Raw genomic sequence first — 24,560 nt, 5'->3', positions numbered from 1 at the left:
GGGGCTGATGGAAAGAGGGCACTTTAGACCTTTATCTCTCAAGAGATCTGCAGTGGTGTTGGTAGCTCATTTCATCGCTTACTTTTTCAGAGCTCTGGGGTTCTGAACAAGGTAAGAGGCATTCTCACAAAATGACACTGAAGTACCCTGAATCTTCCCAACTTCAAACTGGCAGGCAGGGGCTGTACTTTACACTACCTCTGAAATACTTCATTGGGTTCAGCATTAGGGGCAGTGAGCGGCTGGCTTATTTTATGTAGATGGTACAACTCTGACCTACAGATTCAAAAAGTGGGCCAAGCCTTTAACAGCAGTTTGATACAGGTAATTGATTTTAAAATGGGAACAAATGAAGGTACATGTTGCAGTCCAGCCAACTCCAGAGAAAGTTAAAAGGACAGTTACTTGTTTTAAAAGGCAAGGGGAGGTAATGGCCACTCTATAATGACGTCCTTTTTGAAACCATCTCAAAGCTCCACCTACCAGCTAACTGATAAAACAGAAATGCTTTCCCTTTGCCGTGCCAAAGCCTCCTCTTCTCCCATTCTCTGGCTTGCCATCTAAGGCCTCACAAGATACTTCAAGGGTCAGTTGCCTCCTCCACCCCCCTAGAGCATCACGTCTCCATACACTGCTCCCAGGAAAGGTCCTCCTTCTCCTTGAGGGACACAGGAAGTAAAGGAGAATTTACACAAAGAATGGATATATAACTGGGCACCTTTTCCAGAGTAAACACTGGAGTGAGCAGCTACTGGAAGGAGGCCAGTGGGCTTTTAAATAGTCTCACTGTTTCTCAATTCTTATGCAACTGGAAAAGATTAGCTATTGCACTGGCTGCAGAGGAAAAGCTCCCTGGACCGTGGAGGGGACAAGAAAGGAGGGGAGTCCTCGAAGGCCTTGCTTCATAGCAAGTGGTAAAAAGCTCCTTTTAAAGATGATGAGAAACTGAAAGCGTCAGTATGAGGCCAACAAGGGAGCTCAGGCAGGCTATTGGGGACCAAAATATTCAAGTTAGACATGTGCATTTCACATGGAGATGACCCTCCATCCATTCAGGTGACAAGAACTAAGGAAGAACAGCTCTATTTGTTGGCCTACTCCTCCCTGAATCTTTAAATCTGTTCTCTTGTCTCCCTGGCCGGACCTACAGGGTAGTCTTCAAGCCTTATGAGACCTCACCTATCCCAGATATGCTGGATCGATTATGAAGTCAACTCTGCCCATCCCCCACCCCCTCCCCAGACAGTTGGGTCAAAATTTTGGTAAAGAGTTTTTGTTTCTGGACATATGCCAACAGAGGGAAGTACGTGAAATCAGGTTTATTTAAGGTCCTGGGTATGGCAGGCTGAATAATGGCCCCCCAAAGATACCCAATATCCTAACCTCTGAAATTTGAGTGTTTCCTTACATGGCAAAAAAGGACTTTGTAGATGTGATTAAGTTAAGGATCTTGAGATGGGGAAATTATCTTGGATCACCCAAGCGGGCCCTAAATGCAATCTTAAGTGTCCTCATAAAAGGGAGGAAGAGGGAGATTTAACACACAGAAGATGAAGCAATGTGACCACAAAGGCAAAGACTGGAGAGATGCCACCACAAGCCAAGGAGTGTTGAAGGAAGAAGTCTCAACAGGAAGTTGAAAGGGTCAAGGGATGGATTCCCCCTTTTGCCTGGAGAAAGATGGTCCTGTAAACACCTTCATTTCAGATTTCTGGCCTCCACAGCTGTGAGAGAATAAATTTCTGTTGTTTTCAATCACAAGTCTGTGGTAATTTTTTGCAGCAATCCAAGGAAAGGAATAAAGATATTTCTACAGACATCTTTCCCAGGATCCAATGGTCTTTTAACAAATTTGCACCTCCGCAATAAATACAAACGTGAAATAAACCTTGCAGCTTCCCCCAAAGCAATCAAGTCAGTCTCCATTTTTTTGTTTCTATTTGTGAACAAATGAATTCATTGCTTCAACAATGAATCACTTGCTTTCACATAACATACAGCTCTCAAACAAAAATGCACCATGGCTCAGATATGAACTTCCTGAAGTATAACTTTTACCTTTAACCTTATGGCAAAAATATTCTATTAAGAATTGGTTGCTTCCCTATCCAACCATACAAATCTCACTAAACCAAATAACCCATGACCTTAAGTGACCCCATGATCAGAACAACTAAAGCTGCTTTCCAGAACACGGAGGGTTAGGATAAAATTTCCACTGACATAAAGTCAATTAGTGACTATCAAGCACATGTCAATGTCTTGCTCTTCAATCTTTAAATAAGATATCCTTATATTTCTAAAAACAGATGGAAAGCTATATCAGATCACCCAGAGCTTTTGTTCTTTATTTTTTTATTAAAATTTTTCAATGTTTATTTCTTGAGAGAAAGAGAGACAGAGTGTGAGTGGAGGAGGGGCAGAGAGAGAGGGAGGCACAGAATCTGAAGCAGGCTACAGGCTCTGAGCTGTCAGCACAGAGCCCAATACGGGGCTGGAACACACGAACTGTGAGATCATGACCTGAGCCAAAGTCAGACACTTAACTGACTGACCGACCTAATCACCCAGAGTTTTTGATTAAATGGCTTTCCTCAAAATGAGAATCTGACACTGATATATTGCATCATTAATGACAATTTTCCCCTTTTGCTAAAAATACCTCCGTTTTCATCAAGCCATTAGGTAGCATTTTCAAAAAGCATGTAAAGGCTGCAGGATTAAGAAAATGATAATAGGAAATGCTGTTGAGGGTTGGGGGTAAAGGCATTCTTGATAGTTTGGTGAAAAACTATTTTGCAATCCATTTCTATAGGCTTGAAATGTCCATACTCTTTGATCTAGTAATCTTACCAGTATGCATACAAAATCCATGCACAAAGATACTGTGATGCTGCTAGTGGCAGAAAAATAGTTTCTTTATATAAATATCACTAAGCAATTGGTTAAATACACTACAGTATTTCAATATTCTGTACTCATTAAAAATAATGCTTCGAATGAATAGTTGTTTGCTGAACAGCAAGTTTAGAAGAGTTTCTAAAAACAGTCACAACTCAAACAAATATAAATGCTCTCAACATATTATTAAGGAGGTAAAAAAGCTGGTTACAAAATTGTATCCAAGAATGATCCCAATTTTTATGTGTTATATACAGCTTACACACACACACATTTTTTAACAAGAGAAAAAGATTAGCAAAACATATACAAAACACAAATAGTAGTTATGTCTCGGTGATAGAAGTTTAGGTGATATTTTAATACTTCCTGTGTTTTAAAATACTTATAGTGATAATAAATTTTTGTATTCAGGAAAAAAATGTTTGCTAAAGAAAAAAAAGACATTAAATGTCTTTTCTTCGTATAGATCCATGTTTTCCACCAGAATTCCTGGTAAGAACCAAGAGCAGGAAGAAACTAATAAATAAAACTGTGAAGTGTTCTTTTCGACATTTAAAACCTTGACTGTACATTGGGAGCCTTCACACACACCAATTATGACCGGTTCTTAGGAAGGAGTTACGTTAAGTAATACTGATTAAAACTTGGGTATTATGTCTAAAATTTCTACTCTACTTATATTTGGAAGTGAAACAGATTATGGTTATGCTGGATTTAGTCTTTAATGAACTCTGAACTATAAAAATAAAAACATAAGGCCATTGCCATAAATCTACAAAATTTATCATAAATATATAATAAATTGGTTTATCGATAAAGTGCCACCTGATTCAAAATAATTCCTGGAGTTTATAAAACACACAAACCGAATAGAAATAAAATGAGAACAGTAAACATCTGGTCTTTGTCTCTATTTCCCCCTGCTCAACATTAATCATAAAAGGCAAACATAACTTTCTTAAAATTAATAATTATAAAATAGATTAATAAAAATATTAAGATGAATTTCCTTTATGTTTTTTATTTTAGAGAGAGAGAGTACAAGTTGAGGAGAGGGGCAGAGGTGGTAGAGACAGAGAGAGAAAATCTTAAGCAGGCTCCACACTCAGTCAGCACAGAGCCTAACAGGGGGCTCAATCCCCTGAACTGTAAGATCTCGATCTGAGCCAATATCAAGAGTCAGACGTTCAACTGACTGAACCACCCAGGCACCCCAAAAATGAACTGCCTTTATAAATGTATTAGGTGATATTTATAATATTATATGCATCATTATTTTTAAGAATTTTATAAAAAATCTAGAAGATGCTTGTTTATCTGGGGTATTTAAGAGTGGCTTAATTTGAATATAATGAATAATTGTTAACATATAATTCAGTCTGTAATGACCAATTTTCAAATAAATCAGCATATGATGAAGTATATAGTTTTCCAAGAAAAGAACTGGTTTCAAAAGACTGTTTGGATATTGGTTGCTTGCCTACAACAATTTCCTTGAAAATGACATCTGAGTTCATGTGCCAGCCTCCCAAGAGCCCTTGAATAGGGTGAGTGTTCAAACTGTATTAAAAGTAGTTGTCTATGACTGGGGTTCTCTGACCTGTTGATGCCTTGCTACTCACCTCTTTCCACACAGTTAATTCCCATTGAACGACTCAACTTTAGGGAGCCCTTTAAAGATGCCCATCTTTAGGGAGCAACCTTGTGGGGAAAAGGACTCAGTGGCAGAAGCTAAGAGCTCTAGGGACTGTGGTGTCCTATTTCTAAATGTTTAGGGAGTCCCTGGCTTACTAGTATTTTGATCTTTCAGAAGAAAAGATATAATTTGCAGATTAATGATATTTATTTACAGTTGAATCATAGACATGGCTTCTAAAAAAGAAATTTTTGTTTGATAAGAAAAATAAATCACCTTCTATAATATGAAAATATGTAGTGTGTGGTAGGAACCTGGGATAAGGAATATATAAATTAACTTCAAATCTGTTTTAGCAAGACTTATCTTTTATACATGCTGTAAAAATTCTGCGAAGTAAAGGCATTTTATTTCTTTTGTGCCTCTGAAATAGAGTACCTGTTTTTAATGACTAAGGGGTTATAGCAAACAGCAAAAGTTTTTTTTTTTATTACTACTGAGTATGTAAGATAAACAGAATTAACCTAATCAGCCCCGAGAATTATAGCAGTCCCGAGAAATAAAATAATTAGGCAAATGTGAAATACTTATAAACAAGGACTGGGCTTTTATCCCCCTTGCTTTCTCACAAGTGAAAGAATGCGTCTCTCTTTTCAAGACCAGAACTAACAGAATATATGGTGGTGTATAGAGTTTACCCTTACGGCCTCTCCCTTAGTAGCAGGTATTAGTCACATGCAACAATGTTTCAAAAGAGTTCAGCCCTCCTCACTCGTACAATAAGGGCCCCGATAAGGTCTGAGGAATAGAAAACAAACAAACAAACAAAAAGCAATATGATAGAATAAGTACTTTAGGTACGTTTAGATGGAGCTCAAACATAAATTCTACAAACAGCAGTCTCTCTTGGATCTTATTCATGGTGTTCTTGATTGTGCAGCTAAGGTAGTAGTCTATAGTTTTGTGCTTCCAGTCCAGGGGCTCCAGGGAGGGAACTAGGAGAATGGGGGTTTGGATTGACCTTTCCCTCAGGCTTAGTTTCTTCTTAACTAGAACACACTTTAAACTACTGATGATAATATCTGGATAGCCAAGGTGGGGACTCAAGTGTCTTGGGGACTAAGGCAGGAGCATAGTGAAAAGACCAGAGGAGGCTTAGGTCACATGGACTTGCCTTAGATCAGTGTTTCTCAAAGTGTGGTACCCAGTCAGTAAACATCGTCTGGGAATTTATTAGAATGCAAAATCTCAGGCTCCACCCAGACCTTCTGAATTGGAAAATCTGGGGTGGGGCCCAAAAATCCATGCTGTGTCCAGCAGGCCAGGTGATTCTGATGTCAGGTAAAGTTTGAGAACAACTGCCTTATATCAAGTCTTCACCAAAAGGAAAAAGGTGAAGAAAGAAAGAGAAGACAAGAGGAGAAAACAGTATCTTTTGATCTTAATCTATGGCCCAGACTAGCTCACTGAGAAAGAGACCTGCTAGGCATTTGGGAATGAAGCTCAGGTAAGAAATAAAGACAGTCCATTTTCCTAGAATGCACACTTCTCTTCAGAAGGCCTTGCAAATCAAGGATATGGAAATTCTGGGTCCCGGTACTCACATTCCCACCAAGCTCAAGAGTAGATACCAAGCTGGCCTTAAGTAAATGGGTAATTTCTACAACCATTTCTTTCAAGCTTCATCCTTAAGGGTTAAGTCTCAAGAAACCAGTTCAGGGTGACAGGTGACGTGAAGAAAGCAAACAAAGGGTGACATAACCCAAAACTCAACTATTTAATTTACAATGTAGATTTATTTAATCTACAGCTATTTATTTAATATACAGCTATTTATTTAATATACAACATAGACAGTGAAGCCACCTACCAAATAACTTTAAATATTTCCTTCTTCTGGCCCAAACCTTTATGGTCCCTGATAACTACAAACTATAAGTGCTAGTATTGCTCTTAAAAACTCAGAAAAGGGGCGCCTGGGTGGCTCAGTCAGTTACGATCTTGCGGTCCGTGAGTTCGAGCCCCGCGTCAGGCTCTGGGCTGATGGCTCGGAGCCTGGAGCCTGTTTCCGATTCTGTGTCTCCCTCTCTCTCTGCCCCTCCCCCGTTCATGCTCTGTCTCTCTCTGTCCCCAAAATAAATAAAAACGTTAAAAAAAAAATTAAAAAATATTGGGGAAATATTCATCCAGAAAACTCAATCTTTAAGAAGCTGCAATGAACAAAACTGCTGAAGAGAAAGATCACATTGAAACGTGAGGGTTCTAGGGAAGCCTGGGTGGCTTAGTCAGTTAAGTATCCGACTCTGGATCTCAGCTCAAATTTCAGTCTCAGGGTCATGAGTTTGAACCCCATGTTAGGCTCCACGCTGGGTGTGAAGCCTACTTAAAAAAACAAAAAACAAAACAGAAAACAACCAAGAACAACAACAACAAAACAACACAACTTGAGGATTCTAGAATAAACATGCCTGTAGCTGCACTGAAAAGCAGGGTCATTTCAAAAAACTCAAAAAGTATCAGTTTGCCACTTACATTCTTCACTGGATTTATGAAACTTAACTCATTGCCCCAAATATACTGAGCCCTTTGCATCTTTCTCTTCCCTTTCCATGGCTGAACCTCATTTTTTATGTTTATTTGTTTATTTTGAGAGAATGGGTGAGCAAGAGGAGGTGCATAGAGGAGAGCTCCCAAACAAACCTAAAAACAACCAAGGCCAAGGCCAATAAAGTCTTTTCCTGTTACCCAAATGTACATGTCAGTACCATTTTTGCGTGCACCTGCCCTTTTCTCCAAGATCCTGAAATTCTGTTCCCAGGCTCCTGTTCCCAACTCATACCCTGCTCTTCCCCTGACCCCCCATTGGTGCCCAATTGGAACTCAGTCTGTAGAATGAGTTTCCATTCTTCACCTGGTTCTGCAGCTGGTTGAGCCTATGAATCACTTCTTGGCTGACTGTACATCCTAACCTCACCTCTGCTGGGTCCCATCCTTAAGCTCTGACCTCTGAGGTCAGCTTGAGGACGGCTCAGATTGGCACCTGGGTCCTCAAAGGTGGGGACGCACACTAGACATGTTCTCAGGGGGTATGTGGTTTTCTTTTCCACAGAGCTTGCCTCTTTAGAGGAAACCCTACCCCACTGCTCATAAGGTCCTTCTCTCTCTTATGCCCAGTCCTCCATACTTTGCCCTTCATTTGCCCTTGGACTGGCTCTGCCATAATTACTAGGCAAAGCATCACCGATATGAATCATACATGTCAAGAGGAAAAAAAAAAAGCTCTCTTTAGAGGTTTCACCTTGCCTTGATTATCTGAGTGTTTCAAAGGAAAGATTTTTATTTTATCCTTGCTTGAATAATCTATCTGAATGTTGCCTCAGGAGGGTGTATGGGATAAGTCTGAGGACTGCAAGACAGGACTTCACAAAAACAGGGCAACTGCTTTGGACTAGGAGCAGGTGCCAATTCAAGGGCTTGAGAAATCCTTTATTTTAAAAACTATTTTCCTATTAAAATAAACACACAGAGACAACGAGCTCTTAAATTTAATCAAGATTCCTGATATTTAAGTGTTCTCCAAGCAAATTTATAAATAGGCCTTTGCTATTATTACACAGGAGTCAGAAGAAGAGGATAAAGCCTAGGACTGCGTATATTGGAATGGAGTCCAGACCATAAAAGGAGAAAATATGTTTCCTTAGGTTTTGAGCTAAAAGGTATCCAAATTTAACAGCTTTTATAATATTCACACACACAGAGGTACTACCCGACTTGAAAATAACCTGTGGTCAAAGAGATTTAATCCAAATAAACTCAAATCTCACACAAATTCAATGACCTCCTTACTTACATGTTCAAAACTGTTCCATCTCCACTCTTCAAATGCTTAAACTAAGGACAGAGATGAAACTCCTGGAGATAGTGAGAAAAACAGTTACTTGGAATTTAAGGTTTTAGAAGGTTGATTTTTTTTCTATTTGTGCAAATTCTTTCAAAGACCCACAAACCTTTCTTCTTTGTTTTTTATGCAATTTTTATATAAGAAGTCTGAAAGGAAAAGGAAGCAAAAATCTCTAATCTCAGTTCATTTGTAAGAGAACGGTCATATTTTCAGGATTTTGGTTTCCATTTTTCCAGATGTGGTGTCATAATTAGCCATGATCTCCAATGAGGCAGAAAACTTACAGTGTGTTGGTTTCTGTAAGTGAGAGGGCACATAGAAACTACTATTCCTCAGGGGCACTCGGGTGGCTCAGTCGGTAGATCATGCCACTCTTGATCTCAGGATCGTGAGTTCGAGCCCCACATTGGATGTCAAGTTTACTTAGAAAAACAAAAAAATACAAAAAACCAAACTACGTGTACGTATTAGAACATACACTGTCTTTGGCTTTGTCTGATAGGTCAGCAGGGATTGAACGCTTCATGTTTCACTGCCATTCACCAGCACCAACGTTCACACCACTTGAAACAGGTCTTCTAATAGGTCTTCTAATTAGTATGATCCAAATTTTATGGTTAAGTAATTTGGCCACACCCGAAAAACTGGGTCTGACTTGAATTATAGATTTCATTACTTCCACAATCAATATTAAATTAATAGCACCTGTATAGCCTGTGGGTCTAGAAAGAGCAGGGTGGTCAGACATGGATGACCTGAATTCCAGTCCCGTCTCTGCCCCAACTAGCTGCGTGTCCTTGAGGAAGCCCCTAAGCTCTCAGAGCCTTCGTTTCCTTGCCTGTAAGGAGACTCAAACAGTCTCAGGGGCTGAAGCAGTCATTTTTCTGAACCCTTCTAGCTCCAGTTGGTTTGATTAAACATTACTTGGGCTTCAAATAAATGTAGATGTTATTTAAAAGCCCTGTATGTCCTCCTGAAATAGATTTTATTTCCCAAAATTAAAGCCACATTCAAATGGCTCCAAATAAGATTAAAAACAATGTATTACTATTGTGTATTGAAGAGCAACTGACAAGGTAATGACACGGTGACATTTCTAGAACAGCTCTTCAGTAGCAAAGCAGACTTTAAAGATGCCAAATGCTTGCCCAATTCTGGTAAGGTCAACGGCCTTCAAATAATTGTTCCTTTCATACAATGTGTGCTTTTACTGGATTATTTTAAAATGTGTTTGCTTCCATTGCTTATATAGAAACTGAAAAACATCCCTCACTCTCACAAAGCCCAGAGGCAATGGGAAGGAGATCAGAGGTCAGAGAAGTAGGATGTGAAGCAATTCCCAAGGGTTCATGTTGTATTTTATTTTAGCAAATGTCTCCAACTTCTAATTCAAGCCATATCAGCAGGCTGGGAAAAAGAGCAAAAACGGAGCTCCTTGAATGAAATTCCCTGCCCCTTTGTTAGACAAACCCTCGGATTCCACCCCCTCCCCCCACCCCGTGTCCACACTAATAAGTAAAATTGCTGAAAATCATTTGGGCCCATGTGTCTGCAATCAATTATTTTGTTTCTTAAGGGGTAAAGTTTGACCCAGCATATTTTAAAATGCTACAAGATTTCAGGCAAGTTTTTAAAGACACCAGGAAGAAGTCAACAGCCTGACCCATGGAGGAGGGAAATGACATTCTCATTAGGCAAGAGAAGAGGACGTCCTTAAGTAATGAGATACGAACGCGGCTCCTGTCACAACTCAGCTCTGAATGCAGGTGCTGGGGGCTAACGTGCTGACCCGCCAAGCTTCACAAAGCTCTCAAAATAAGGGCGCTGGACATCCATGTGATAGTTACATTTTACCAAGTATGTTCACAAACTCTCTAAGTTGGAAATCATAACTGAAATGCAGAGTGTGGAAAGTGGAGCTCAGAAAGCTTAGATTGTGTCAAATTATGGTTAAGAACTAGCACTTAAGCCTTTTGATTTTAAACTCTCACTGTCTGACCTTGATCCTCATGATGAAAGTTCCTTAAATTCAGTAAAACATTTTGCATATATATGGCCTCCAACCCAAATGAGGGAAAGTCATCTCTTCTTGGGATTGTATTTAATAAGATATTTTAATAAGAAGTACTTCAACCAAAACTAAGGACTACCTCCATAAAGGAGATGCCTATATTACTGTCAATATCCAACTTCTCATTTCAAATTCACCCCACACAGATCCTTGTTACTCCAGCTTCCAAATCAGGAGATATTTTTGGTTATCTAAAAGAAAATGGAATTCAAGTTTCTTGCATTTATTTTTAAATGTTTTCATAATTTCCACTTTAAAAAGATCACTGTTATCTTTAATGCTTAGCTCTGTTTTTAGAATCTTTTAAATGTGATAGAGAAAACTTAGTATTATCAAAACATCAAGATCTAACCACTTAGTCCATGACATTAGTTGGCCTACAGCGCTATTTTGGAGTATTTGTGGTGGGCATTTTAATAAAATTTATGTGGTTGCCTATGCTTTACTCAAATAAAATCACAAGTGTGACTAAGCCATGATAAATATTTTTATTTTTCTTCTGCCCTAATTGAAACCAACCCTCGAGGTAAAACGGGAAAGGAAATAGGATTCAATTATGGCCATTACATGAATGAGTTAAATCAGGTTTTTTGGACAAAACATCTGAAGTTTAAAAGACAGGAACACTTATCATTAAGGCATATGTTGGCCATCTATGTCACACACTCCCATGGCCAATTTTCTTTAAATAGTAAAAATAAGCTGTGCTCCATATGACCATTTCCTAACTATCAATTCTCTGTAAGTATTTTAAAATATGAAATCTATGTTAAATATTCTGTCCGAAATGACGTTTGAGAAGCTGGACTTTTAAGGCTTTACATGCAGTATCCTTATCTCATTCCTGAGATTTCTCAATCTCTGTAGAATTTAACTTCTACCATCACCCTATAGTCAACTCATCCTGGTTTCCCACTTCTGTCCTCCATCCTTGTTTGTTCTCATTCTCCCTCCTGTGGTGATCCTGCAAGATCACTGTTCTTTGGTCCTCTCCAGAATTCCACTCCTCATTTTCAGTTGCCTCCTACGACATCTCCACCAGCACTCCTAGCACTTTAGATGTCCTGATATGTCCCAGCTGAGCTCACTACTACAAAACGATTGCTTGGAAGAATGAGTCAAACTATCAAGATCCATGTAAGAGTAATCAACACAAAGATCTTCATGTTGGTTAAACAACAACAACAACAAGAACAACAAACCTACAGGACCAAATAAAAAAAAAAAGCCGACATAAGAAACAACAGGTTTTGGCAAGGATACAGAGAAAAAAGAACCCTCATGCACTGTTGGTGGAAATGCAAACCAGTGAAGCCATTGTGGAAAATGGGTAAAAAGAGAACTACCCTTCAATCCAGTAACTGCACTATAGGTATTTATTCAAAGAATACAGAAACAGTAATTCAAAAAGATACATGCACCCCTATGTTTATAGCAGTATTATTTATAATAGCCAAATGCAGCTCAAGTGTCCATCTATTGATGAGTGGATAAAGAAGATGTGTGGGATATGTGTATGTGTGGGGTGTGTGTGTGTGTGTGTGCGTGTGTGTGTGTGTGTGTCAGATGGAATATTATTCAGCCATAAAAAATAATGAAATCTTGCCTTTTGCAGTGACATAGATAGAGCTACAGAGTAAAATATTAAGCAAAATAAGTCAGTCAAAGAAAGACAAATACCATATGATTTCACTCATATGTGGAATTTAAGAGACAAAACAAATGAGCAAAGGGAAAAAGAGCGACATACCAAGAAACAGACTCTTAACTATAGAGAACTGATGGTCATCAGAGGGGGGGTTGGGTAGAGGAATGGGTTAAATAGGTGATGGGGATTAAGGAGTGCACTTGTCATGATGAGGACTTAGGTAATGTAGGGAGTTGTTGAATCACTTTATTGTACACCTGAAACTAACATAACACTCTTTATTAAATAATGTATTAAAAACTTCTAAAAACTGGCTTTTTTATATGAAAACCATCTGAACTTTCAGTGAACGACAGTCTTCATGAGCTAATAGTAAAGAGGTCATTGTTTGTACCCTAATGGGATCTGGGAAAGACAAGAAATCAATGAATGGCTAGAACAATCTCAGCAAACTCTCTCAGATCCTGCCACTGCTTTGCACTATTTTGTAAATTCAATGTCACAATTTTAAGAAGCATATCAGCAAAACAGAGGAGTTGGTGAAGGAAGTCATGCCATTTAAGCAACAATTAATAAAAGAAGTTTCCAGAGATTTCAGAGTCAATCTAAGCTCTTCCTATAACTGGGTGGGAACAGAAGGCAAGAACCGGTGAACTGGGCTGAGTCCCACAGCCCTACTGATGAAGCTGGGAAAGAACAATGACCATGAACTGCTGGTCCAATACCAATGCGATCCCCATTCTGACAGATGGCATGTATTGAAACTCACTCATATGGAAGACGGAGTAATAGAGATATTCTGTGTTCATTCAGAGGAAAAACTATGTACCAAAGATTAGTGGTCTTAGGAAATGGGAACCCTCTTGCACTGTTGGTGGGAATGCAAACTGGTGCAGCCATTCTGGAAAACAGTGTGGAGGTTCCTCAAAACATTAAAAATAGAACTACCCTATGACCCAGCAATTGCACTACTAGGAATTTATCCAAAGGATACAGGAGTGCTGATTCATAGGGGCACGTGAACCCCAATGTTTATAGCAGTGCTTTCAACAATAGCCAAATTATGGAAAGAGCCTAAATGTCCATCAACTGATTAATGGATAAAGAAGATGTGGTTTATATATAAAATGGAATACTACTTGGCAATGAGAAAGAATGAAATTCTGCCATTTTCAGCAACATGGATGGAACTGGACAGTGTTATGCTAAGTGAAATAAGTCAGTCAGAGGAAGACAGGTATCATATGTTTTCATTCATATGTGGAACTTGAGAAATTTAACAGAAGACCATGGGGGAAGGGAAGGGGAAAAAATAGTTACAGAGAGAGAGGCACACCCTAAGAGATTCTTGAATACAGAGAACAAACTGAGGGTTGATGGGGGGTGGTAGGGGAGAAGGGAAAATGGGTGATGGGCATTGAGGAGAGCACTTGTTGGGGTGAGCACTGGGCATTGTATGTAAGCGATGAATTGCAGGAATCTACCCCCAAAACCAAGAGCACACTATATACACTGTATGTTAGTCAACTTGACAATAACTTACATTTTGAAAAAAAGGAATGTAACTTTAAATCAGTATCAGGAAAATTATTTAACAATGAAAAGTGTGAATTTTCAGGTTTCAGAGTAGACACTTCTCATCATCTAAGGACTGAGATGTCCCTCTGTTCTTAGAAGTTGTAAAAGGATTGTTGCACTGAGTGAGATGGGAATAAATGCCCTCTAGTGACTTTTCAGAAAATAAAGTAGGGTTAGTCCATCTCTAGATCTTATCAGCCCTTTTCCAGATTCTTCTGACCCAAAGTAGTCTGAGCATTCTCTCAACTGCAAGTATGCAGTGAAATGCTTTCTGATGTTTATTCTGTATACGAATATTGGTTAAAATTCAAGTGATAAACAGATACAGAATGATTGGGAAATGCTTGTACAATTTTGTATTTGCAAATAGTCTTGGAACTAATAAAAAACACAACTTTCTACTTAAACAGCCATCATCTTGTCTTTGACTTGTGAACTTGAAAGACTCTTGCAAGAGCCAAGCCATCAAAAAGACCACAGAAAGCAGTTTAGAAAACAATGATTCACAGTGACTACACTTAATTAAGACTTTTTCCACCCTAAACTAGAACAAAATATATTATAAAGCCCAAGCTACAGTCTTCTGATTTTGGTCATTTTTGGTCATTTGTATGCCAGTCTCTGGGAAACAAAGAATTTCAATTTCAGGATACTGGCCAACATTTCAATTTTGAGAAGGTGCAGTTTGTTTGCAAACATCCATCACTTTAATTTTATAAACTGGTACGCTATTCTTACTCAACACTTGTCATAAAACCATTGCACACTGCTTTGCTAAGCAGCAGCTATGTGTGACGCCCAATTGTATTTTCAATATTAAATACCTGAAACTTATGGGTGAAATTTTCTATCTTGTTTACTTCTTTTAAACAGCATGGAGACTATTAGAATTATCAAGACAACTGGTACATCAGCAACAGGTAAATGACACTGGTGCAAAGGGAAAACATGTCTTTGAAAATTCTGTATCTGTTCTCTAGTTTAAATTATTCAAATCACTGTTTGGCTAAAGGGAAAGAAAAACACAAGGGATCTGAAGAAATGAGATAGAAGATAAACCACGAAATGCAGATAAATCGTGCATAGTCTCATTCAAGAAAGTTCCCCTCTCTTCTGCAGTTTATATCACAAAGTAATTTTATTAAGGTTTTATGGAAAGGTCACTATTGCATTTCTGCAATATTAAAAACTATTTTAGCATACAGAAATCCCACATGAGCCTGAAATATTAGTTCAAGACTAAGTTTATTAAGGTTTTGGCATGGTTCAATATTAACATTCTCCAAACATTACAACCATTTCAAATCAGATAAACAGTGGGATATAAAACCATGGTTCATAAAAATAAAATAGCATCATTACATATTAGTTCTTGAAGATTAGCTTTAAATATATTCTAAACCTGTGAAGCAGCTTATCAGAACAGTTCATTGTGCATTGACGCTTTCATTTCACAAAGGAATCAGCCACAAACACAGTTAAGGCCTGGGTAGCATTTATCAAAGTAAATTGGTATTTTTAAGACAAATTCTAATTCAAGTGCCAATAATAATGTGAGTTATCCTCCTAGTCCCTTCTGTCTCCTAATATTTTCATCTATGAATGCCTGATGATTAATCAGAGAAAGTCTTTTAGGTCTATACCTGAGTCAGGTGAGTCTGCTGCCTTAAGTTCTTTAACTCCTATATTTCAGGGAAGGTGTAAGGTTTATCTGATATAATCAAACAGCATAAGCCTGTTCTCCAGCAGTGTGTGAAATTACTGTCAGAGTTTTTTGTTTTTTTTTTTTAATAAAATATTCATTGGTAACTAACACATTGGAGAATGATGATGCTCCCTGGTAAGTGAAAAGCACTCCCTGAAATTTACAGAGCACCCACAGTTTCACCAGATGCCCCATAAGTAGAGTTATTTTTTGACTCCAGGCATAAGATTGAAGACATCACCTGGCCCACAGCTCTGTGCCCAGGAAGATGCTATGGAAGCATTCCTGGTTACATGAATATACAGATTCTAGTGATGGGAAGTGTATACACAGATGCTGAGGGCTCATGAAAACAACCTCTCACTGGACCTCAGGCCCTCCCTTCTATTTAGTTTCCTATAGATTTGAACAGTCGATCTGAATCCTCTCTCTGTAAAGTCATGACTCATGATGACCTCCTTCCCGTAGTCTTAAAGACTTGGGACTCTCACTGCATTTTGTGGCTGTGTTTTAAAGTAGATGTAGTACTCCAAGGTGCCTTCATAGTTCTCTGCAAAGCAGTAGATCATATTTCAAAACTTAAATGATTGACTACAGAACTGACATTTCCCTTTATGGTCAAAAGAATGGAATAGTTCTCAGCTATTCTTAGGCAATGAGCACAAAGGCTTTAAGCCTGCAGAAATGGATGCTAAGGATGCAGAACCAGACACCAAAGAATCTCCCCTAAATGCTACCTTCCAAACTTAAATCAGCCTCTTCCCTCATAGCTGTAACACCCTCCCAATATGCCAAATAAGGACTCACTTCTGCAAAAGTTTTTTGAAGTGTGAGCGTTTATGGGCAGAGATACATACCAAATATGTTTATAGGTTACTTATATTTTCAGCCTACTTAATTATTAAATCCAAATGAAGGCAGCTGCGTCCAAAAAATACATAGTAAATGGGGTGGGAGGAGGGAAGAAGCTCGAAATCCTAAACTCCAGCCTATTTTTAGATATGCCTCAATACACACACCTACACAAGGGAGTTCACAATTACATGAGACACACGGACTCAGTCCAGTGGGCAAGAGTGCACTCAGAGAGGAAAAGACTAATTTTAAGACCGGATTCAACCAATTACTGTGAAACCAAAGGAGAATTCCACAAATCACTCTTCAAGAAATTTCCCCGTCTGAAGATGGTCATGCATGTCATTCTGAAGGGGTTCCCAAAGGTAGACGAGATGACATACATAGAAGACTCTGGGAACAATGCAGCTCCTTATATATTATTGAAGGAATTATTTCATAATAGACATGGATTCTATTAGCAGCCGTTAGCTGCTAGCAGAGCATTCTAGCCTCTGCCAACCCCTAAATTTTCTATGAATTCTAGGACTAGGAGGACTACATTGTGCAAAGGGACCGAAGATCAGGCTTTATGTACTGAGGGCCACTGCAAGTAAAAATGATAATTCAATTTTTTCTTTGACCAAAAATGCATACAACAGCCCAAAGCTAGTCACATGAAACCAGTAACTCAGTTCTAACCAAATTACCCTGGAAAGAAACGAGTATGTTCATAACAAGGCTGGTTTGGCTTGGTTAAAATAATTCCATGAGATTGACTGTAACTATATTTCTAAATACTTCTAAAAAGTTGTCCATTGTTTATGTTTATTGTTACTGTTTTAATATTTTTTTAAGTATTTCTACCACACTTAAGCACTCTTTGTGCTTGATGGTTTTCTTTATAGAAAATAAGTCTGCAAAAAACAAAGTATCTTCATGAGGGTTGTTTTTTCACCAAGAAAGTCAATGCCTACACCCCTCTGCATCATCCCATGTGAAGCCATATGACAGGAAGGCCATTTTAAGTTAGACAATTGCTTATTTTTATTTATAACATACAGTTAGTTGGGTTTTACTAAAACCATTTAAGTAGTCTAGACTTAGTCTAAAAACTATCCTTTCGAGAGCCTAAATTATAATACAGGCAATACATTAACATAGGACTCAGTTTTAGAAGGAATGTATCTCATAGAATTTTCTCAAGAACTAATAGCAAAAGAATGTATCTCAAGAATTAATAGCAAAAGCTACATAGTCTATTTGTCCTTAATCTATTTATTGCTGGTGGAAGACAGTATTTCCAACATATGTCCAAATATCATTATATGTATTTTCATAGATATTAATGATTTGCTAGCACACAGTCAATCTTGAAAGTAAATTTTTTTACACAGGTATGTGATGGATGAGAGGGAGAAAAAAAGATCATAGAATAGAAATACACATTTTCCCCCTTTGCCATTTCTGTCCCCAAGCCCATAGAATTCTCAAAGCCTTTGGTTTTCTATCCTTTGCTTATATGACTCCCCATCTTCCTCAGAATATGAGCCAGTCTGTGCACTGTGCTATAAGGCCCTCTATTATGTAAGCCCTATACCACTCTCCTCCCTTCTCCTATTCCTTTCCCATGCTCACTTGACTCCAAACACACGGATTTTCTTCCTGTTCTTCATAGAGGCCATTCATAATTCTGTCTCAGGACCTTTGCATATACTGTTCCTCAGTTTGGACTGCTCTTCTGAGTATCTGCCTGGCTCTTTACATGCAGATCACTGTTCGCATGTCACTATATTTTTGTATATGCCTCTCATTTACAAAATAGCATACCACCCACTACCACCACCAGGATTTCTTTCCCTCTACCTGTTCTATTCTTCTACATAAAATACATCAACATCTGATATCTATTATTTAATATATTTTGTTATATCCTTCCAAAAGAGCAGAAACTTTATATATTTTATTTTCTGCTGCATCTGTCATATAAAACATGTGTGACATGAAGTTGGTGTTCAATATATACTTGTGTAGAATAAATAAATGCATTCCTCTTCTGACTTTGCTGCAATGAAGAAATTAACAGAGGAATCTGGTGGTCCAATATGTTGGTTGACTCTATGTTGGTGACTTGGGGAGGGAGAGCAAACAATTAAATGGGACATTAACAAAATGTAAAGGGAAAAAATGAGGGTCCTAGGGTTAACTACAGCCTTCTGCCTCTTCTCCAAGGGACTGTGTTAGTTATTTCAGTGTAACCCTGCTGGGCTAGACACTAACCAGAACTTGACAGTGGTAAGGCACAGCCTCCACACTTAGAAACCCAATCCAGCAGAGAAGAAGAGGCAGATAGATAATTCAACACAAACTGTACAATATTTTGCAGGAATTTAGAGACAGGAGAAATAACCTCTACCATCATTTTGCTTCTGAAAATACAAACCACTTCATACAACTCTGACCTCCCACAAATCCATATCATTAGAAGACCCACCTCCGATCCCTGAAAGCCTGAAGATGGAAATTGATGGTGTCTCTGAATATGACCAACTCTCAAAGGCCTGAATGGATTTTTATGGAGTTAAAGGGTGAGGTCTAACTATCATTTGAGACAACCTAACACCTAATTGCACAAAAGGTTTTACTCTACATCTCTTTCTGCATCCATGCAAGGGGCCACATGTCTAGTTCCAGCCAATGGGCTTTGACCGAAGAGGAGGCGTGACCCTTCTTGGCTCAAACATATATTACTCCCTCCTGAGCCACCATAGACTGTTTGCAAAAACAGTCACAAAGTCTTCCCTTCTCTGTATCCTGCCCCTTGGCAAGGTGACCCTGCAGCTTCTCCCAACAAGATGTGGAGATTTCTCCAAGCGGATCTTGGATCTGGGTTTGGCATATGACTCAGCTTTGCTGCAAATCAGACACATGAAAAGCACGTACAGCCCTTCCACACTGGGGTATTCTTTCTTGTTTCTCTTTGAAACTCAGAGACTATTATGTTAAAAGACTAAGAAAGCCTGTTGGAAGAGGAGAGGCCATATGGAGAGAAGCCTCCGTCAAACCAGTTATCCTGTTTGACACTCCAAATAAATACATGATTGGGGCTATCCTAGACCATCCAGTCCTGGCTGAGCCAGCCAAGACTAGTAACACCTCCAAATGAATACACAAAATTGTGGAAAAGAACACAATTGTTTTTTAAATCCACAAAATTCTGGGGTAATCTGTTACATAGCAAATGCTAACTGATACACCTGCTAGACAAGGATGGGTGGGGTGAGAGTTGACTCTATATGGCTCTGGCAGTATGTGCACATTTTAGTTATATTATGTAAAAAAGCTATTTAAAAGGATTAAGAAGTTCTGAGGAAGAGTTAAAGGAATTCAGAAAAAAATCATAAGGGAGCAATAAGCTAGCAAAGCCATCCAGGATATGAGTAGAGGAGAATAATAATTTAAAGTCAGTTACCTATGATATTTAGCAAGGACTTAAAACTTTAGCAAGGACTTAAAGGACTTTAGCAACATCATTTTTCTGGATGACAGTAATTATCAGGAGCACAAATCTGTCCATTTTACCACAAACAACTTGACACAGTAAAGTCTGTATTTGGGGCACCTCAGTGGCTCAGTTGACTGGGCATCCTACTTCAGCTCAGGTCATGATCTCAAGGTTCGTGGGTTTGAGCCCTGCATCAGGCTCTGTGCTGACAGCAGCCTGGAGCCTGCTTTGGATTCTGTGTCTCCCTCTTTCTGCCCCTCCCCTGCTCACGCTTGCTCAAGCTCTCCCTCTCTCTCTCAAAAATAAACAAACATTAAAAAAAAGAAGTTTGTATCTTATCTTTGAATCTCCCCACCTGCTTCTCAAACCCCGTACCTAGCAGAGTGACTGGTATTTTAAGAGGCGAGATTAGAGACTCTTGAATAAGGAATGAATATGGAATGAGGGAAGGAAAGACTCAGTTATGCTATGTGATAACAAAGTGTGTGTCTACACTTCACTCCACATCCCTTTCCAGGTCAGCCTTTGCATTCTCCCAAATTGTTCTTATTTATGGCTCCCCTTCCATTCAGAGGAATAAGTAAGGCAATGGTTGTACGATAAGTAAGAATCATGAAGGTTCTGAGTTAGGGCACCTGGATGTTATAATAGCATTTTATAGCAAGGCCTGTAAAATAGCCATTTACAATATTTAGCCATATTTTTACTTCTGGATGTTTTACTTTTGTTTAACTCATATGGCATATATTTGTAAATTGGCACCCAAATAATATAGTTATGTAATATTTATTGAAATTTTTGAGTGTGTTTAATGCTTCAATACTTTAAACTAAATAAGTAATATTAACCATCTAACCATAGAGTTTTCCCAGGGACCCTAAATTTAACTCCTTCTCAATTTTACAAAATAATTCAGTTCCATATTTCCAACTAAACACAAGGCTATCATTTTAAATATAAGAACCAACATGTTTTGAGCAAAATTAGGTAATACACTATTATGTGATAAACATAATATCGTAAAACATTTTAGAATTCGGTTTAGATATGTAGTTACTTCACAGTTCAGCTGACTTACTTTGACTCTCCTAGGCTGGAGTATTTTCATTCCATCATTTCAACCTAATATACCATGAATTGTTTTGAATGTGATAATGTGCATAGCCTACAAATATGACTCATAGACAGAAAAATATGGTTCCAAAATTTTACTTTACATGCCGAATATCACTTGGTTAATTTGAAGATTATTAATAGTCACATTTTCAAGGGTTTAACTTTATTTCCCATTGTGTTCAAAAATGTTTTCTCACATCGAATCTGTATCAATACTTTGTGTGACAGATGTTAGGATTGCATTCATTTTACAGCTAGGGAAACTAAGATCTGGGGCAATGAAATCATTTTTCCAAAGTCACAAAGCTATTAAATCATGAGGCCAATATCTGAATGAAGACCACCTCATCTCAGAGTGGAGAATTCTGCTTTCTCTCAAAAAAAAAAACAAAAACAAAAACAAAAACAAAACAAAACAAAACAAAAAAAACCTAATAGAATGGCTCTTTTAAAAAGTGTAGTTTCTAAGACAGTTTGGAGCATGATTTAATATGGGAAATTCCAAAGAAACCTTCAAAGCAGCATCTATTATGAAAAATGTGGCATACTTTTTTTTTTTTTTGGGTCTCCTGGAACAGATGTTTCTTTGCCCTAAGCTAATAGTCTCCTTCCTGTCTCCTTCCTTTGCTGAATCGTAACTCGAGCAGGCCTTCAGGCACAGTTATTACAAACACACATCCAGCATACGGAACCACATTTCTGATACACCCGTGTCTGCTGGGATTTACAATGGAGTTAACATCTGGATTTACTGGACCACACTCGGTGAGGACTTTTGTCTGCCTCCATTTCAATGTTCTTCTCTTAGAGTGAACTTTCATGAAGATAAGTTGGGGCCAAAGATAAGGAGGGTCAACGAGGAGCAGGCCAGGCCCACAGTATACAATGAATAAGTCACAAACACAAAGGTATTTGGTAACACTAAAAATCCAAGCAAGGCAGGCATTAGTTTTTTCCTCATTTTTCTTTCTGAGGAGAATGCTTTTCTGGTTTCTAACTCCAACTAATGGGATGAAAAATATCATTTTTCAAAAAAAAAATTAGGGCAGCATCTCACACCCCTCCCTACCCATCCTACCTCCCCAGGTCAAAGAAGGGAGCAGAACATACTTGCCTTTTCACAGGTCTCCCTGCCTCCTTGTCCCAACTTGGGAATCCAATGTGAAGAGCCAATGTGTTGGCCCAAACTCTCCTGGAAAATGGGAGTAACCAAATGCCCCTGGGCCTGAAGATCACTGATCTCTTTCCTGGGGGCCCACTCAGATCAAACTTCTCAGGGGACATCCCCTAGTAGCTAATTAATCTTTACCCCCACCCCCACTCCTAGAAACTTCATAGCTCCCTGGTCTAGCCAGAGGGCTGATTTTTGTGTACATGAGTCTCTTGGTTCCTTCTGGCTCCTAGCAACCAAGTCAGTCAGTCCCCATCTCAGCCTATTCTAAGTATCCTGGCTTTAACCATCTGCAAAATACAAAAGGTGCTAGCTGGCCAACAGCCAGTCTGTTTGTAGTGGAAAACGTGGAACAGCTTAGACCTCCAACAATAGGGTGAAGTCAAGTATGACAAAGCCACAGGACAGAACACTACAAGGCCATTAACGATGACAGTTTCAAAGAGCTTTTCATAACACAGGTAAATGCTGGGGTTTAAATGGAAGAATGTATCACACGGTTTCAACTACTCAAAAAGATGTACACAAACAAAATACAAAAGACTTGAAGGAAAATACTCAAGTGTCAACCAGAGTGAGGTTTCACTTGGGTGAAGGTTTCTTGCCAAGTTTTTTTTTTTCCTTTTTATAATTTTATGCACCTTCTATATTTTTTAAATGATCACATCTTATTTGGATTTTTAAAAAAATCCTCCAGGGGCGCTTGGGTGGCTTAGGTGGTTAAGCGTTCAACTCTTGATTTTGGTTCAGGTCATGATCCCAGGGTTATGAGACTGAGTCCCATGTCAGACTCTGTGCTGGGCATGGAGCCTGTTTGGGATTCTCCCTCCAAGCCCTCGCTCCTTCTTCCCCCCCCACCCTGCTCTCTCAATAGATAGGTAGGTAGGTAGGTAGGTAGGTAGATAGAATAAAAACACATAAAAAATACTCCAACCTCCCTAAGGGATTACTAACATGATGATGGGCTCCCAGAAGCTGCTGAGTAAGACAACTGTTGATACTTCTGACATAGCTTTCATATCTCACAGTTCACCTTAATGTCTTGCTAGTCACTCATCTCTGTACTTTCTTCCCTATTTGTCTCTCTGCCTAAAATAAACCCCCTGTCCACTTATCTCCCCATTTTACAATCCTGTCTGGCTCAGATGTCACTTCCTCCTCCAAATGAGATCTCATTCTCTCTTCCCTTGAACCCACAACTTTTTACATGCACCTCTCCCAGGCAATGAAACTTTACACCTAGCACTGTAATTATTCCTAGCTCATGTCTAAGCCTGAAAGAAATTTTGGACACACAGGAAACTGAATCCATCTTTGCATACCCCACATGGAGTCTCACACATAGGGAGCATTCAATACTTACAAAGGAATATAAATGAAATAAACAGAAAAAAAAATGATTAAGCAAAGTATTTAACTTTAGGTTTCATTTTATAATCTATCCTTAGAGATTTTCCCATTCTCTAGCCAAATGCCAAACTCCAGATTCTGGGGCCCACAATTTCATAAAGTCATCAGCCATCCTGCTTAAGGGAAGATATCTAGCATACAACATATCTGTTAGTTACATGCAACCATCAAGGAAGGAAATACAATCAAACTTTTTAACTAGATGGGGAACTCCATAGGGCAGGGCAGGGGCAGGGTCTGTGAACCTTTATCATTTTGGAGTCCTCCTGGTGCATGGTAAATTCTCAATACACACTTCTTAAATAAATGACAAGAAATGAATGAATGAGCTAAGAATCATTGGCTGAGATGCCCCACTACAGTCATATATGTATGGACGATGATCATTTTGCATGTTAGTTGCCAATGAAATCTCATAGCAATGACTGCATCAGATGACACTGGACCCCCAGTTCTCATCTTTGCTGGCTGCATCATCCTATGTAGCTCTCTCAAACTGCATGGGAGATTCCATACAACTGGAATTCTGCTTGCCTTGACCTTAAGCAAGTTTCTGTTCTCAGTGTCCAGATTTCCAAGAGAATAAGATGGAAACATTTGCTCTGAGTGTCTTGTGAGATTTAATTGAATAAAAATAGCATAAGGTTGCCTTCTAAGGCAATCATGCAGTCATATGCTAGAACAGTGGTACTGTTCCTGATTTGTTGAAGGAAAACATCACATATGTGGAAGAAAATTATCAACAGAAAAGAACTTCTGGAAAATAGTTTTATGGTTTCAAAACAGGAGTGCCTGGCCTACGTGCCTCTCAAGCCGTGGACTCCCACATAGGAAGGCTGTCCACAGTCATCTATCATGGCATTTGGGGTCCTTGACAGCTTCCTTCATCCTCTGCAGTGAATGGTGCTCTAAAGGAAACAAATATTGGAAGACTCACAAGGGAACTGGTCTAACCACACCAAAGACCCTCCCTGACACTCATCAACTATTAACAATCTCACCAGCAGTGGTCTTTTTGTAACTGTAATACAAGGTTAACAGTGGATACACTAGTAATTGGACCACTGTGGGAAATCTGGAA

The 24,560-nt window shown here is 38.8% G+C and overlaps 1 protein-coding gene across 10 annotated transcripts in view; it reads right to left on the bottom strand.

The window, feature by feature from the left end:
• PLCB4 (phospholipase C beta 4) overlaps positions 1–24,560 on the bottom strand; it is a 420,321-nt gene that overhangs the window by 171,127 nt on the left and 224,634 nt on the right. For 2 of the 10 annotated variants that reach the window (XM_043602877.1, XM_043602878.1), the window contains one exon: positions 8,391–8,452. The exons of the other annotated variants lie outside the window; for them this stretch is intronic. The gene's annotated coding sequence lies outside the window, so the exon portion shown is untranslated. The remainder of the gene's footprint in view (positions 1–8,390; positions 8,453–24,560) is intronic. 10 annotated transcript variants of the gene reach the window in all.

Source organism: Prionailurus bengalensis, chromosome A3 (genome assembly GCF_016509475.1).
Source record: "Prionailurus bengalensis isolate Pbe53 chromosome A3, Fcat_Pben_1.1_paternal_pri, whole genome shotgun sequence".
Taxonomy (NCBI): Eukaryota; Metazoa; Chordata; class Mammalia; order Carnivora; family Felidae; genus Prionailurus; species Prionailurus bengalensis.
Note: the sequence above shows the minus strand (reverse complement) of the source record. Positions and strands in the feature narration are given on the sequence as shown.